Source organism: Octodon degus, unplaced genomic scaffold (assembly GCF_000260255.1).
Source record: "Octodon degus isolate 3935 unplaced genomic scaffold, OctDeg1.0 scaffold00091, whole genome shotgun sequence".
Classification (NCBI taxonomy): domain Eukaryota; kingdom Metazoa; phylum Chordata; class Mammalia; order Rodentia; family Octodontidae; genus Octodon; species Octodon degus.
In genome coordinates, this window is record NW_004524667.1 from 2629024 (window position 1) to 2634458 (window position 5435).

Genomic DNA, 5435 nt, shown 5'->3' on the forward strand with positions numbered 1-5435 from the left:
CTCTCTCTCTCTCTCTCTCTCTCTCTCTCTCTCTCTCTCTCTCTCTCTCTCTCTCTCTCTCTCTCCCTCCAGATGAACAGCTTTCTCCTTCTCAAACTCCCACAGGGATCTATTCCCTTTCTATAGGCTCAAAAACAATGGACCAGCCAACCATGGACCTAAAGCTCCAAAACGTGATTTTCATCTTTTTAAGTTGTTTGCTCACATATTTTGTTATATTAATGGAAAGTCAACACATCTTATGACTGTGTAAGTCACTAACCACCTGGAAGTACATTTTTTTTAAAACTAGCTAGAGCAGATACTGTGACCAAGACTGTAGGGATCTGTTGGTCTCACTGTGATTGATTCTACTGGGGGAGACAAGGCAGCAGGAATGAGAAAGATAGACAAGAAGACAAAAGCTGGGCTAGGTGGTTGCTGGTCTGCCTGATGGGCAAGACTAACACAACACACAACAAAATGATCTTTTATTTATATTTTGCAAAGTCTGTAACACATGACACAAGGTTACCTACCAACTAATAGTTGACCTTAACCAGACAGGATGTTTATCTCAGGACTGAAGAAGCTTGTTTGCTTTAAGTACTGAGGCCCAGTCCCACCTACACACATTTGATCAATTTCCTAGCTTCCTGAGGTTTCCAACACAAGACTCAATAGATATATTTGCCATATATATGGCAGTGGCCTATGACTCAGTCCTAGCCAATGAGAAATAAGTAGAAACCTTGGACCCTGATAACTCTATAAAGCCATCTTACCAGTCCTGAATTGTTTCTTTACAGGGGATAAAGCCCTAATTTATTTAAGAGACAAATATATATTATTATACATTATATCTTCAGGTTTGCATTTTTTATACATTATTTGGGTTCTATAAATGCTGAAGGCTAGGCAAACTGTTAGGATATAAATTATAAGGTGAAATATTATGAATATCTGCAATCATTATTCTTATACACATTTGTGAATGTAAGTATACATATACCTTGAGGGAAATCCTTTAACATGGAATTGCTAAATCAGAGTGTACACACTTAAAATATTGATGGATCATGCCAAATTGCATTTAGGCCAATTTACATTCAAACAGTACAACAGTCCTTATTTCTTCTCCTTGGTGGGTTTTTTTTTTTTTTTTGTATAATTTGGATAGGTAAAAGATATCATTTCTTTACCTTTTACATTTGTATTTTTTCATTTGTGCTTTCATATAGCTTCATAAAGACAGCTGTTTGCTGATTTTTTGTTTTTTCTTTTTTATTTAGTACAGAATCTACAGGGTCTCACTATGTAGATCAGACTCATAGTGATCCTCCTGTTTTCAGCCTCCCAAGTGCTGGGATTACAGGCATGCACCACCACACCCAGTCTCAGTCGCTGTCTCAGCATGCCCCAAGAGTGGGGTCAGCAAGGCAAGTTGGGGGTCAAATCCTGGCCACTAGTTGTTTGATTTCTATGAACCACTTTTTCATACTATTTGTGAATTTTCTACCCAGTTTTTTTTTTCTTTTAAATTCTGAGAGTTAATTTTATATAAAAGAAATGACTACTCTTGACTATTATACACTGTATGACTATTTTTCCTGTGGTGTTTCATTTGTTGTTTTGTCTTTTGACCTTGTTTATAGATAGTTACTTTTCTTTTTAGAGACAAGGTCTTGCTATGTTGCCCAGGCTAGCCTCAAATTCCTGGCCTCAAGCAATCCTCCTGACTATCTAGATAACACTAAGCCAGTTTCTCAGACTCTGCGTTTTCCTAATATATTTGTAAAGGATCTCAGAATCATAAAATCATTTAGGTGTGTTCAAATTCATAAGTGTAAATATAACGGAACACTGAGCAATTAGGCTGTAAGTGGTCAATGCAGATAGTACACCTATGCTTTATAACTGAGTTAAAATATCCACACCACAATCCACATGTGAAAATAATAATGTAACTTCTTTCCTGTGCTCCTATACCTAAACCTCATATTCTCTAGAATTCCCAGTCTTGAAAAGGAAAACCACTTGTCAAATAGGTCTTTCTAATGTTATCACTGTCATATATACAATCAAGTGAAAGAAACTAACATGTTTGGTTTCCCTCAGTGAGCTTTTCTATTCACGCTTGCCCTCCCATTCTTAGATGGCTTTAAAGTTATATTTCCAAAGGTGGTGGAAGAAGGAAAAGAATACAGGATTCTCTGCTGTCTTTCCTTTACGTCTAGACTGCACTCATAAGATAGGTCTGGGACCTAAGCACCTGGTTCCTGAGGGTGGTGCTGGCGCCCCACTGCTACCACTGCCATCCTGCTGAGGTCCTGAGTCCTGCATTTGACCTCCACAGACTCCTACCCATTCCAGCATCCTAGCCTGGGTAATCTCTGCACCTCTCCACCCACAGCATGCTCCCTAGACTTCTCCTCCCACCTTTGCTTCTCACCACATCTTCCCACGTTGAGGCTCAGTGCTGAATCCAGGGCTGTCATGGGGATCAGAGATGGACAGGCAGCTCAGCATTGGTTCTTAAGTCCTCCCTGCCCCTCCCCAACTCCATCCAAGGCAGATGCCAGTGCAGATGATGCTCGGCTGGGGCTCTTCTCCCTCAGGGCCACCTCGGCCTCACCCCTGCTCATCCCAATTACCACTGTGAATCAAACTCTATGTGTAGACCTTCAGTCTTGGCTTATATGTAAACAAAGTGTAAATGTATTTAAAAATCCATTTTGCTTCTTAATAAAGTCTGAAATTTAAGTCTGTGACCTTGACAGAGATTCTGCAAGTAAGTTTAACATTTTGAAAGACATACAGTAACTGTTCTAGGAAGAATGTGCCTTTAAACAGAGGTCTTTAATTCAATGAATAAAGAAAGCTAAAGGCTACATTTTAGTAGCCAAGAATATATAATTTCCACCTTCCTTCATAAACTGCTGCATGCACTAGTGGTATTTATTCAAAACAAGGTCCCCAACTCATCTCATCCCCTAATAAGAAATAGGATCTAGGCTTCTTTCTAGAATCGGGTTCCTCTTCTGCCTTCCTTGCCTCCCTGTCCTTCCTTTCCTCAAGCTTCATTAGACCTCTTCAGTAAGTGGCTCTCACCATTGAATGGTGCTATCTGCTCTCCCTGAAGGAAGTTGTTTTGAAGGAAGAGAACTTCTCTTGCAAGCAAATTTTGCATCCCTTGTGGCCACAGGTCTGATCAGGTTTGCATACCTTGGGGGAAGCAGAGACCCACTCATTGTTTAAGGTTAAGGAGACTTTGTGTGTTAGGGTAAGGCACTTCCATTGCCAGCATATGCTGGCCACTGAGTGTCTGGTTTGGCACTTGTCACTAGGTGAAGCAGCTCTCTGGGCTTCTTGAGCTGAAGAACGCAGTCAGCATTAGGAGGTTTGGATTCTTCTCATGGTATGGTCTTGAGGTCAGGTCTTCCTCTTCAGGGTACTCTCTACAATGTATTCATAGACTATAATCATACCTATAATCTGACTGGACAGGGCCGCAGAGATAGCGCAGCAGTGTAAGCACCTTCCTAGGCAAGCACAAGGACCCAGGTTCAATTCCCGGTACCATATGAGGTGTTAACCCTGCTCTGGGTGTGCCAGCTCAAGACTGGGCATGGTGGCACACATCTGTATTCCAGCACAGTGGAGGCTGAAACAGGAGAATCACATGAGTCCAAGCTGCATAGTGAGACCCTGTACCAAATATATAAAATTAAAAAAATATCTGACCAGATATTGGTAGAACTGGACCCCTCTTCCTGAAAGCAGGATGTTTCAGTATCTTCCCCACTTTCTTCACTAAACTCTCTTTGCCTCAGCCATTGCAAACCTGTTATTTGGCTGTAATTATCTACATTTCAAAATGGTGCTTGTATAGAGGCTCACTGTAGAAAGAAGAGCAGGAATGGAGCGGGAAGAGTTTTGCCCAGGCCTGGGTTTTTGTTTTTTTTTTTAATAAAACTTAATTTTTTTAACCACATGATATGCCTATCTACATGAAGAATTATTAAGCTAGGCATGGCGGCACATACTTGTAATCCCAGCACTCTGGGAGGTTGAGGCAAGAGAATTATAAATTCAAGCCAAGTCTGGGCAACTTAGTGACTTAGAAAGACTCTGTCTGGAAATGTAAACAAAAAAAAGGATGGGATGTAGCTTAGCATATAAGGCCTGGCTCTAACCCCAGTAAAACACACACACACACACACACACACACACACACACACACACAGAGTTTAAAATAGCACACATCTAAAATTTTGTATTGGATGACTAGAGAATTCATTTGAGGACAAAAATGTTTAAGTCAACTGTTAGAGTTCACATAGTTTGAAACAGCCCTCAAATTTCCAGCAGCCATAAAAATGGAGAGGAGTGGTTACAGTTCACCCCCAGGACACATCTTTTGGTCCCAAGAAGGCAGGACTGCATGAGTTTCTTGAGTAGCATCCATGTGCACAGGAAATGACTATTGACACAATCTTTAAGCCTAATAGTTAAGATTATTCACCATTTTATAATTTAAAAGCTTCTGACAGCTAAATGCTATGGTATAATTTATAATGAAAGTGTTTTAGTGACTGAGGTATATTTCACTGAATTGGTTTCTCTTCTAAGTTGAAACTAAGACTTGTGTAAACATAGGAAGGGAAATACTTCCAAAGTTTATATAGTTAGACAAAATATTAATGTCCGTCATTCCCAACTGACCTGCAGTTATGGGAAGCAGATTTACAAAATTTAAGGGGCATTTATTTTTCAGTACAACAGTCATATATGAGATCACCAGCTACCAATATATAATGAAAGTACATATTAATTTTTGAGATATATGATTTTATAATATTTCTCCTAAATATTCTCTTTAAAATGTGGGATCTTAGCTTTGGGGTATCTTTTCAGTTACAAGAAAAAAATAACTAAGAAAATTGAATGCCCACCTTGGAAACAGACAGCAATAGTACATGACTAGTTGTAACTCACCTGGGAAGTTTCTGGAAATCATCTAGCAGTGATTTAAAAATAACTTAACAAACTTGAATTGGTCACCAGAATGAAGCAGCATTTGCCATTGCTAAAAGAGTCATAGGTCACAGCTTTTCAAATAAAATACATGATGGGTATAACTTATAACACAGTTAGAAAAGTTGCACATTTATATTAAAAGTTGCACAAAATATTTAATATACAAATTTGGATCAGAAGTCCAGAGACTTCCAGGAAGATGGCAGAGTAGTAAGCAGCAAACAAAGAGTCACTCTGAGATTTGGTGTCCTGAAACTGGAATATAGCAACTTGAGCAAAAGGAGGTAAGTGGGTCTGGATACAGCAAGGACATGAAGTGAGAACTGAGGCCCACCATGAGAGCTAAGAGAGAAACTTCAACAAAGAAGATAGCAGGCAGGTCTTCTTCATTTCAGGGTTCGCTTTGTGAGAGGAGT